Below are 13,706 nucleotides of genomic sequence, written 5' to 3'. Positions count from 1 at the left end.
GTTCGGTCATCATATGAAATATAGCAAAAAGAAAACAAATGTAAGAACATAAGACTAAATGTGCTGATATTATTTTTGCCCCTTAATGTCTAAACACCATGTACAGAATAAACCTGCTGCTATGGTGTAGAAAGAGATGTTGATGCACCTTATGCCTAAACTTGTGTACATAGCATACTGTACCTTAACCTTACTGTACCTTAACCTTATGCCTGTAAACCTGCGGCTTACAGTCTCCGTTGATAGTTTTAAACAAAATCTTAAGACTCACCTTTTCAGCATTGCTTTTACTTAGGTTTTTACTTTATTTTTATTTTTATTTGCTCTCATATCTTGTCTTTTTATTCTTATGTCTGTATTTTATCTTTATATTTTATATTTTATTGTTAAATGTCATTGTTCCCTTCCTTTTAATTGTCTTTTTGTTCTGTGAAGCGCATTGGGCTGCACTTGCTGTATGAAATGTGCTATATAAATAAAGATTGATTGATTGATTGATATGCGGGTGCCGCTCTCCATTCCGACATGTTGCCATTCCGACATTGACTTCTAATTGTCTGAGTGGCCATAGAGGTTCATGTACATACTGCACCTTATGTCTAACCTTATGTCTAACCTCATGTACATACTGTACCTTATCTCTGACCTCATCTACATACTGTTCCTAAACTAGGGCTGTCAAACGACTAACATTTTTAATCAGAATAATCACAGCTTAAAAATGAATTAATCATGATTCGAACTATGGGCCATATGTCCATGCAAAACCCTAAACCCCTAAACATTGTTGCCTTTTTTTCTTTTTTTTTTACATTTTTAAATTGTTAAAATAGCTGATCTACAACTCACAACTTGTCGATGTAGATTGGCTATTTGAAGTATTTAAAAATGTTTTTCAAAATACTGGTAGTAAAAAAAAAAGTCAAAGAAGTTTAGGTGTTTAGGGTTTAGCATGGACGAAAATAGGGCCCCTGTCTAATATATGCAATTTATTTCTATATATTGTTGTGGGAATGGGAAGATAAAGGCGGAAGAAGACAAATATACATTTAACATAAAAAAACACGTCAACTTCATTTTAATAGGTAATTTTAATATTTCCTCCCGCGAGGGAAATTCAGTATTTTCAGCCCAACCCAGCTGATTCGCTGCCCACAAGGAGCGTGTGAGCATTTAGAGGTTAAGAGTCTTGCTCAGGGGACAGCGACACACATCGACATTGCTACCCTGGCCTGGAATCGAACCTGGGACAACGAGGGGCTCCGGTTCCCCAGGCGGTCTCCCTAAACATTCAGCTATGCCACCCCCACTAGCTACTATGTCCCTGACCTTCACATGTAAGTGTAGCCGCTTACAAGGAAACGCCTACGAAAACAATAGCCATGTTTCCATAAACGTATTCGAATTAGGGAAGTGAATTATCAGAAATATGCATTAAGACAAAGCGAATTTAGCCCGTTTCCATTAAACTGGTGAAATGCGATTCTTGGGAGATCCTGCCTGGGTCCGTCTAACCGACGTGCTGTAAACACTTCCCGCGGGCTTGCACACAGTGCATAGAGCTGGGATGGGGCTGATTTTTTCAGACCGAGAGACGTGAGGGCACTGCTGTGACTCGCTGCACACGCATCCCAACCCAGAGCCGGTCGCGAGAGCAAGCGACCCCGGCCGGGGCGCCCCGAGTGGCGCCCCCGAGCCGAGGCGGCCGCCCCGCCGCCCGGTTGAGTCCTCCGGGCAGACTGCATCCTGCAGCATCGCAGATGCGAGCTGCTGTGTGCTTGTACTGCCACTTTTGGCACGCGCAACACATGTGATGACGAAGGGTCACTCCGTGTGCAACAACCGGTTTGTTTTGTGGCTAACGCTATACAATGGACGTTAATTAAGCGGCTGGGGAAAGTGTTATAGGAGGACGATATGGACCAGAACGTCATATTTTATTCGCATTTATTATCTGACCCGTTTCCATTCACAAATGCACATTTAGTTTATTCGATAAAGCCTCAAAATCCACCTCCTCCAAGCGGATAATTTTTTTTGCGGATAATGAAAGTTTATTCGCATTTTGAAGTGTTTCCATAAAAAGATTTTGCGAATAAGCCGTTAATGCGCAAAAAGTGGCTTTATGGAAACGCCACTAGTGACAGCGAGCAGACAGGTCCCACATAGCTGATTTCTTTGTTTGATGAGACCTGTTCCATAATGCTCAATATCTCCACGGCACGGGTAGATAGCAGGGGTGAAAGTGTGCCGGAATGGCCGGAACCGCCATTCTGTTAAAACATTCGGGGCCGGAACGGCGTTCCGTTAAGAGGAGGATGAAGGCAGCTGTCAAAATCCCATATTAAATAACCTGCCACAAACGCAAGTCTGTCTGAGTGAAAATGCCTAAGTCTGTCTGAGTGAAAATCTTTAACTCAAATCTTTGCTTCTGGGGGTCCCTGGAACTGTGGATCTGTGGAACAAAATATTTTGGATGCGGGTCCGTGGCCAAATACATATTTTGGGGGTCCTTAACCACTGATAGGCACATTCTACAAATGTCTTCTAAATCCTATTAGTTTTCTGAAAATAATTTCTGTTGCTACCTTGTCATGTCAAGGACCCCCAAAATGATATGTATTTGGCCATGGACCCCCTAGATGTAGTGGAATAGAAGTAAAAGTATTGGAAATACTCCAGTAAAATAGGCTACAAATATTTAAAACCTACTTGAGTAAATGTACTTAGTTACTTTACACAACTGGTTATAATAATACAGTATATTGTATTATCTGGAATTTATATAGGGCTTTTCCAAGTACTCAAAAATGCTTCATATGTGCGTGGGGGCCTGGGGAGACAACAAATAAGAGAACAGGTAATGGTGACTTGGCTAGGATGGAATAATGTTTCTCTATCAGTATTTCTTTCTTTGCTGATGCTGCTACTGTGTTTATGTGGATATACTAAACAAAATGTTGCTGTAGCCTACAGTGACCATAAACATCTTATCTTATCTTATATTATCTTAGGTGATTCTGCCAGCCCTACTGCTTACCCTTCTGTATGGAACAATGAACAATATGAATAGGCTTATTATAGATATTTCCTTTAGGATTGCAATCATGTTTCATGTTACAGTAAGTGTAATGTACAGTAGTAGCCTAATTCAGGTGGGACCTGTAGTGTTTGTATTGCGTGTATATATAACTGTGCCAAAATGCCGTTTTCTAAGCATTTCGGGGTTTTGGGGGGTTAGAGCCCCCCCAGATTTTTTCGGACGTTTGGGACAGTTCCGGCAAGAATTTCAAACCACTTTCTTTGACCCCTGGTAGATACCTATTTCAAACAATCAGATTGCTTCATCGGAACTACCTGTTATATAATATACGGTACATTTATATCACAGTATGGGCCTGCACTAGTAAACTGTGATGCTTATTCTAAGTCTGTCTGAATATCAGTTCAATAAACAAAGGACCCACCTGAAGATTCTGCAGTCAGGTTCGATGCATCCATCAATGTTTTCAAATCTGGAAGATGAGAAACAATTCATGTTAGAGTAAAATCATGTGTATTGATCGGTACTAGAGGGACTTTGTGGTAACCTTGCCAACCACAATGGTGGGGGTTGAATAAACTGTTATGGCACAACGAGTAAATAGTCCGGCTGCCAACAGGCATTTTATATATATATACTGTATATATATATATATATATATATATATATATATATATATATATATATATATATATACATACATACATGTGTTTTAACAGCAGGCGACAGCCAGACGTATTTTCCAGAAGTGCGTTATTTGTCAATGAGACCCAGCAACTACTAGCCACAGCAGGCGAGGAGGCGTCGGAAAGTGGGTGGAGGAACGTCGTCCATAAACATGAAAATATTTTATATTTAGCGATCAATCAAATTCACATGTTGCTTGGCTTACCCAATGTAAGATGTACGGAAATTACGGCAGGAACGCCCAAAAGGAGATTTTTATCGATCAGAGTCGCCAGTTGTTGCCCGCTGTTAAAATGTATCATTAGAATAGAGTGATAATAAAACAAAAGGACCTACCTGAATACGACAGGTCTGTTTGATTCTCTGAAACACATTAGAGTAAAATCATGTGTTAATCTGCACTTGAGGAACTCTGTTGACAGTTGTATAAAGTATGTGAGGTAACTCTAAATGAGTATTACATTTTATTATATAACTATTTTAGATATAAATAAATATATCATTTATTACAAAGATATATATAATAATATAGTTAAGATTATTTTAAAATATCAGTTCAAAACTCACCAGGGTGCTTCTTTTTCTCGTATAAATATACCAGTAGTGATGCCACTGAAATTATGAAGCTCACTGAAATAATCCCCCCTGCAATCGCTGCTTCAGTTGATCCTTTGTCAATCACATACTCTGAAACACACAGTTATGACACAACACATCCCAATGTATGAATGAATGGACCATTGTAAAGCGCTTTGAGTTTGCAACTTGCTTAGAAAAGCGCTATAAAAATGCAATCCATTATAACAGTTGTCAAATGAAATCAACTTCAAAAATATAATAAATGATATTATTATATGTGTGTGTGTGTGTGTGTGTGTGTGTGTGTGTGTGTGTGTGTGTGTGTGTGTGTGTTTATATATATTTATATTATAAATACATACACACGCACACACAGAGACACAGACACACACACATATTGGGCTTATATAATCATTATTTTATATTAATCCATATTATATTATGGAAATATATACCGGTATATACACACACACACACACACACACACACACACACACACACACACCTTTAAATGTAGCTACTGCTATGGAAATTTTGCGACCCCCCGATATTTAATGACAAAGACTGATAAACTGATATAAACCTCATCGGACATTTTGACCCGTTGAAAATGACACATCAGTTAATTAATATCACTGCAAATGGACACGTTAAAACGTTACCTTGAATGGAATATATCTATGAGGAGGCTTCATCCCCACGAATGCACAATTGTCCCAAAAAGCTGTCCTATTAAACCAGACGCTGGGACGCCTTTATCTATTACAGTAACTTGTAAGTAGCTTATAATTTACTAGTAAGACGCCTCAATTCTTGGCCATCTGGCCAGTGATGTATATCGGACCAGTTACCCATATATGGAGACTCCTGGTACCCATATATGGAGATCCATGTACTGTATATGGTACATCCCTTTTATGCCCATACATGGAGATCACTGTCTGAACCAGCCACACAGATATGGCATTCCCATATGACGTTAGATATGGTCTTAATATTGATGACATCAGGGATCTCCATGTATGGGTATAAAAGGGATTCTGTTAGAGTGGTTCCAATGAAATCACAACATACAATCCCTTTTATGCCCACAAATGGAGATCCCTATCTGAATGTGGGCCATGTCTTGGCCATCTGGCCAGTGATGTATATCGATGACATCAGGGATCTTCATGTATGGGCATAAAAGGGATTTTGGGGAATATATGGACTTTTACATAGGTGATGTCACCTGTGATATCACCTGTGATGTCACAGTGATGTGTCAAGAGAACCACAGTGTCAGGCGTGACCTTCAGAGATACACGGATACATGGACAAGATGTGTCATCACAGTGACATCAGAGCATGATGTCAGATAGGCAAACCCATAGACCGATTTGTTCTCAAAGTAATGCAAGGTTCAGATTATTGAGCAACCATTACGCACGCAGATGTGCATATGGTAATGTGTGTAATTAATACAGTATCTGTGCAAGATGGCCCTAACATTTGTGTATTTAATTATTATGTTCAGTTCAATCCAAAATGTAATCCTTAGGGCGGTGTGCTGCATTTACCTGACCTGCTTGTCATTAATGCATTCAAATATCTGTTATTTTGATCAGATGTCCGGTAAATTTGAATGATGCCTGTCACGGTGACAGACAGTTTAAAATCCTAGCACGTGATGTGATATATACTATATATATATATATATATATATATATATATATATATATATATATATATATATATATATATATACAGTATATGGAATTTGTATGTATGTACAAGTAAACTATTTATATGCAAGTATATACTCCAGGGGTAGCCCGACAAGCCTTGTGCTTCTTGATAACCCATTTTCGGACACTTTCGGACACTGACAATGATGCAGTAGCACCATGTAAAACACTGTCAATCTATTAAATGTGCTTTATTACAATCTAACTATTAATTTAGCGAATGTCCGTCCGTCTGACCATCTGCATGATGACATCACTGACACTACACAGTTTTGCTGCCATGGTAACCGTCTGTCTGAATGCTGACATCCCGTCATACTCTGATGTCATAGTACTGACATCACAGACTGGCCTGGAGACAGAACACCATGTATGGGCATAAAGATCTGCCCAACGGGCACTCCAACATGGAACATCATATATGGGCTTAAAGGACTAGTTTATGTAATGTGTCCAACATCCGAAATAAAACTGAACTGAAAGCAACATTGGTAACCCATTACGATCTGAGGCCTATTCTAGTCTTTTTAATGTACTATGTATAGGATGTACGGTATATAATATATACTGTACATTCTATAAATACTACACACGGTATTCACTGTAACATTACACTATAATGTTACAATGTGTAGTATTATAGAATGTATATTTAATATTAGTGAGTGCAGTGTGACAGAGGTGTCTTCAAGGTGTTTACAAAGTGATATAAACATTCATTACTTGAGATGTGAAATTGTTTCTTAGCAGTTGTGTTGAATTGTGGCAGGTGAACTATACAGTTCACATCACCTTCTCGCTTCACTGTAACATTCATCTGGACAATGTAGCAGGGTTGAGGATGTGTCTGTATCACTGAGGTAGCAGGTCCAGCAGGGAGGAGGATTCCATCTCCATCCAGCCAAGACATTTCAGGTTCTGGATACCAGCACCCAGAATTACATGTCAAAGATACACCACTGACTGTTGGATCAGTTGAAGAGATTGTTGGCTGATTCCCACTGCCTGTAAATACACATAAACATGATCATAAATCCATCCATCCATCTCCCTCCCCCTCCCTCTCCCCGTCTGTCTGTCTGTCTGTCTGTCTGTCTGTCTGTCTGTCTGTCTGTCTGTCCATCCATCAGATACGTGTGGTCGAAAACTAGGCTATGTACATCCTGTATCTAGCTACATTACAGGAGCCTATTGCATTAGTCCCAAAAATCTGTTTAACCTTCAATAACATGGTGACAAACTTTTTGTAACTTTTTAATTTGATCATATAATATTGAAAAGTGAATGAAGTTAGTTGGGAGAGGAGGGTTGTTTCTAGAAGTATAGATAAATATCACTTTTGAATTTTGGGGTCTTTATTATTTAATTAACTCATTTGCTGCGATGGCCGTGAATCCCGTAAAAATCCCGCTGTACGCCCCTGCCACGCCCGTGAATCCCGCCAATGTGCTTTTAAATTATGTAATGCTAAATTAGACTCTCCCACAGCTCCTCAAAAAGTTTTAGCCTTCTATCTTATAAGGAAACCAAAATATCACACATCAAAGTGAGTGTGTTTGAAAACAAGAGTGTAATAAATGTATAAATCTCAATAAAAGTGTATAATTCTCCCCATAATCAACAGAGAAGGAACAGTGCTGGCAACCGCTGCAGCCTCCAGCACACAGAATGCGTCTTTTTTTTTCCAGGCTCTTTTTTTTTTTTTTTTTTTTTTTTTTTCCCTCACTCCAACATGCATGCCATTCACACACACCCCCATTCCAACACCAATGCCCTTGCCCTACTATGGAAGTGTTGCCAGAAGTCAATCTGAATGGCACCATGTAGGAAGCCCCCCAAGCGGAGGCTCTTTTTCTTTTTTTTTCTTTTTTTTTCTTTTCTCCTCACTCCAACATGCATGCCATTCACACACACCCCCATTCCAACACCAATGCCCTTGCCCTACAATGGAAGTGTTGCCAGAAGTCAATCTGAATGGCACCATGTAGGAAGCCCCCCAAGCGGAGGCTAGCCAGCCTAGCCTATAGCAACAACTAAACAGTTCAGCTCGATGAGACCGTTCTTCATAAATCAAACAAAATCCCGTGACATTTTCACTTCAAAAGCCATAATCTGCTATGGGCCTCCACAACCCACAGCTTCATAACCCCACACACCACACTATTGTCCAGATTTGCAGCCAACTAGAGAGAGTTGGAAGCATCTCTGCCTCATGACTGCCTGAACCAAAATAAACCATCACAACAAATAGATAACACATCTGCACCTCACCTCACGTCAGCGGGGGTCCCCTCGACTACATCCCGATCACAAGGCACTGCTCGCGGCAGAGTATATGTCCCCCCGTGTCCTGGACTCCTGGTCAAGCAACCATGTCGTGTCCGGAGGCTGATTTGACCACAAACAACATCTCTATTCGCGTCGGTAAAACTTATAAGACATCCTCGTCGAGCGTTAGCCTTGTCTTCTCCGTGTCTGCACGCTAACAGATGGATCCCACCGGGAACAGTGGAGTAAGCAATCGCGACGATTCATTGAAAGTAAGTTGCTTTGTTTTCATCCAAAGTTTCTGTGCTTCCCGTGTCGGTGTCCCGTTCCCTGCACGCAACGTGCAGACTGAAAAGAAAGTGAATATCGATCCATCGTGGCGCTCCTGCATCTCCCCCTGAGTGTGATCAGCTGCAGCATGTGTATCGCACACAGCATTGTAATGTTGTAATGCGTTCTTCTTGATGTGATCAATAACTCTATGCTTGTGATCCGTTCTAATATCCGGTTATTTACACAATCACATACATAAACGTTTCCGCATCCGGTATAGAAACGGACCTGATCAGCAACTACATATGGCAACTGTACAGGGGCGTCAATTGGGTATGGCAGGGGTATGCAGCTGCCATGCCTTGGCTACAGGGGGAAATAATAAAATGTACTTTTCATTGTGCCTGTTGCTAAGGTATGGCAACATGTCATGTTGCCATACCTTACCTTTTTCTGAACTGACGCCACTGCAACTGCACACTAACGGATCCCAACAGATTCAATTCGGTGGAGCTTTATTGACATGAGAAAACGCAAGTGGTTTGTACTCGCCAAAGCAAGTGTCACAAATAAAATAAAAACATTTGAAAATGGGTAACATAATACAGTTGGAGGGGGTACCATTCCCACCTGCTTAGCAATATATATTTATATATATATATATATATAGATCTGCTATTATGTACATGTATGTGTATAGCCTACAGTATAGTTAGTGTGAGTGTGTGTGTGTGTGTGTGTGTGTGTGTGTGTGTGTGTGTGTGTGTGTGTGCGTGTGCGTGTGCGTGTGTGTGCATGTGTGTGTGAGGAGGTACTGCAGACCATCGTGGGCCAGTCCAATATAAAAAGCGTATTTCTCTTTGTGTGAAGTAAGACGCCCTAAGGGCAAGATGTGGCCTATTACAGCACTATTACACAATTCCAGTTATACACAATTACACTTATTACACTAGTACACTCATCTGATAAGTGCCTGAAGCCATAAAGACAGATATCAAGTGAGTTATTTCCTTGAAAAGAGAACATTCACAAAAACTTAAATAACTCCTTTTCATTTGATTTTCAAGCTCGGAAAATCAAAAAACAAGGTTTTTGAAATGGCTATAACTATAGAATGGTACATCGTAAATGCAAGATTATATTTTTTTCGTGAAACTACAGCTTGTCCTCTTCCATTTCCAGTAATGTATGACATGGTCGTGCAAACACAGAATTTAGGAAAAATCTAAATATAAAAAAAAATATTCATTATACAAAATGGCAGAAAAGCCATACAGTGCAATGTTAAAATGGCAGCAAATGAGTTAATAACAGTTATCTTGAGAAATGGAATATACTATTATCAATCATTTCTCATCCAGGTATTTAATATTAAATCTTACCAACAAGGAGCTGGATCTCAACTTTGTGCAGCTTTGGAGCATTACACACGTACTTCCCCATGTCTGAGAGCTTCACCCTGGACAGCTTGAGTGAGATGTCACCCTGAGACAGCTTCTCATTAAACAGGAACGTCCTCTGCCTGTACAACGGGTTGCTATGGCGATGCATGTCACGTCCATCTTGGAGTGTGTGCACATGCTGTGGATCCAGGTCAGGTCTGGTCCACAACACTGTCTTATCCTCCATGTTGACAGGTGGGTCAATGTGACATGGAAGAATCACATCATCTCCCACCTTTGCCAGCACCACCTGAGGTTCTCCTTAAAATAAAACAAAATAACTTTAGTATAGTGATATTAATCGTAAAATGTTCATTGAGAGGAACTTGGAGTAGAACCGCTGCTCCTACACTTGGAAAGGAGTCAGCTTAGGTGGTTCGGGAATCTAGTACGGATGCCCCCCGAGCACCTTCCTAGGAAGGTCCTCGATGCACGTTCCACTGGGAGGAAACCCTGTGGCAGACCAAAGACCAGATGGAAGGATTATATCTCCAAACTGGCTTGGGAATGCCTCGGTATACTCCCTGACGGAGTGGAGGTAGTTGCTCGGGATAAGGAAATCTGGAAGTCTCAGTTGGAACTGTTACACCCGCGACCCGATTCCGGATAAGCGGTTGAAGATGGATGGATGGATGGATGTTCATTTTTATTTATACAGATTTACACTGTTAGCTTGTCCACAGATGATACTGTACAATTTACAATTTAGGCATTTAGCAGGGGCTCTTAATCCAGAACGATTTACAATAATCAAGGAAAGCACATGGTAATACATCAATAAACAAGTAACACTCCCTAAGGTCAAGTAGTGAGGGGTACCAGCTAATTTGACTATTTAGACTTATCTAAAGATTTTTTTTTAAATTGCAAAAAAGGAAACACGTCAACATATATACATATGCATATGAGACATGGGGGGCGGACATTAATTGACAATAAATATTGCGTGCAGGTGAGCATAATTGCATTAGAGCTGTCAGAATGAAATTTATTTTTCAACTACAATTCGAATATTAAAGAAATGGATTAGAGTCGAATACTTAAATTACTATCCGAATGTAAAAAAAAAAAAGCTTTACTATATATACATTATATTTCGCGCAACATCGCAGGATCGGCACTTTAGACAACGTTGAATATTTCGCGAGACATCACGGGATAGGCACTAGATGAGTTACATCCCAGCCTATGGGACCACCGTTTCATTGGCTAGGAGCGTTGCCATGGTGATTCCCAGGCTATGGGTCCGCCAGCATGCATTTGGAGCAAGTGAGCGAGCATCTAGCTTCCAACTTCAGAATGTTTCTTCTGTTAGTTATTTAATTTCGTCGCCTTTACTTTCATTGCTTGCTATGACATAGCGCTGGTGTGTGTGTGTGTGTGTGTGTGTGTGTGTGTGTGTGTGTGTGTGTGTGTGTGTGTGTGTGTGTGTGCGTGTGTGTGTGTGTGTGTGTGTGTGTGTGCGCGCACAGTGCACACGCTCGACTTCACTTCTTTTGACCATTTCACTCTGAGCTAGTGCTTCCTGTGAAAACCTGCTGATGATCGGCTACAATCACTGTGGCCATCAAACATCTTTTGTTGCATGTGTGGTTCTAACGGGTGAGAGAGGAAAAAAAGAGGGGTGACACACACACTGCCTGAGCAGAGGAGGGCCGGGCACGCATTGGAATAGCATGTGATAAACCTTCATTTTTATCCGTTCTGCCATGGCATGCCAAGGGGTGTGTGTGTGTGTGTGTGTGTGTGTGTGTGTGTGTGTGTGTGTGTGTGTGTGTGTGTGTGTGTGTGTGTGTGTGTGTGTGTGTGTGTGTGTGCGTGCACGTGTGTGTGTGCGTGTGTGTGTGTGTGTGTGTGTGTGTGTGTGTGTGTGTGTGTGAGTTTGTCTAGCTATACTTATGGGGACTAAACGCATGTTCACACAGTCACCTGCAGGGGACCTCTGACAGTGTGGGGACAAAATAGTAGGTCCCCACAATGGTTAGGGTTAGGTTTAGGGTTAGGGTAGGGTTAGGGTAGGGTTAGGGGTTAGGTTTAAGGATAGAGGTTAGGGTAAGGCCACAGGACTTGCATAAAAATGAATGGAAGTCTATGTAATGTCCCCACAAGTGGGGACATTACATAGACATTACATAGACGGGTCGGCGAGGGCTGGGCCAGGCTCAATTGGCCACGTATATGTCAGGCTTTGGGTTGGGTCAGGCTTTTTTAATCTGGTAGGCAGCGTGGTATCATGATGTCTCTGTGACTGTGTAAACTGCGCGCTTATAACTCTATGGCTGCACCGCTGCGCTGTTGCGCAATTTGAGACAGTTGAGCGTGTGTGAGTGTGTGTGTGGCAGTGGCTGCTGTGGCGTGTGCTTGCATGCGCTGGTCGAGCAGAGCGGAGCTGCAGAGGACAACGTTGAAACCGTCCACACAGACACTTTTGTATATCCTAATAATAATAATAGACGTTGTGTATACCTTGTAGCTATAATAGCCTGTACACCTGCTGACTGACTGGTCTCCATATTATGGTTAACTGGTCCGTGGTATTAGCACTGGCCAAATGGCCAAGACATGGTGTGACCTCGCTCTTTAGAGGCGTCTTACTGATATACGCTATGACCTTTTGAACAAATTATTTTTTCCTCATTATTTATCTATAAGGCAGTCAGTCAGTCAGTCAGTCAGTCAGTCAGTCATATCAAGTTCTCCTCAAAACTTTGGCACCTTTCTACTCCTACATACGTAGACCGAATATTCAAACATCAATGTGTTCAGCTTACTGTGGCAATGTGTGCTATTACTTTTTACAACAATTGGCCAAAGGGTGGCGCTGTAGGAAGCCTTTGAAAGTGCAAACTTTGAACAGGTATGGCTCATGATCTGTTTGAAACCTGGACACACGTGTCTCCTCATGCCGAACAACTTTTACACTCTGACTTTTGACCTCTGACCTTTAGATCTCCCAACATTTGAATTACTAGCCCTTACCCGTTCAAAGATATGAGCTCCAAAATGATGTGCAGTGTGTGGGTTATGGGATGTGCACTGTGCACACAGTATATGAGGGATGGAAAGTAACTTTAACTGGTGCTTGCATGATGTAGGAGCATCAATGTAAGAAACCTGTTTCGTTTAATGGCTACAGAGATACTGTCGCCCCCCCCCCCCCCAGCCCGCCCGCCCACCCGCCTGCACACACACCCGCCTGCCTGCGCACACACACACACACACACACACACACACAGAGCTGGTTAAACATTTTGCCTCATGCTAGATGCAGAATAGATAGTAGATACACCATAAAAATGCTAATATACAGCATACGATTTGTGAAAGTGACAAACGGGCTTCACAGTTATGTCAGGTGTGTTCATATGCTTATGGTGATGCGATTTCAGATCAATTGCTCCAGCCACTGAGGAGAAACGCTGTGACAGACAGACACTCACTCACTCAGACATTCGCAAAATTATAGTATAGATATGAAAAACAGTAAAAATCTATCTCCTCCTGGGATTTTGCGTCACATGCACGAAACATTTTTTTACATGAACTTTGGACCAATATGGTCAAACTGTCTGGTCGGATTTCTTTTAAAGTGAAACATATTTTTTAATAATTCAATGAATATTGCAGTTTTATAAAAAAAATTCTTCTGCCTCTGAATCATACATGCAAAGTCACACGTTCATGGCA

This window comes from Nannobrachium achirus (assembly GCF_963921795.1).
Source record: "Nannobrachium achirus genome assembly, contig: SCAFFOLD_231, whole genome shotgun sequence".
Lineage (NCBI taxonomy): Eukaryota > Metazoa > Chordata > Actinopteri > Myctophiformes > Myctophidae > Nannobrachium > Nannobrachium achirus.
Note: the sequence above shows the minus strand (reverse complement) of the source record.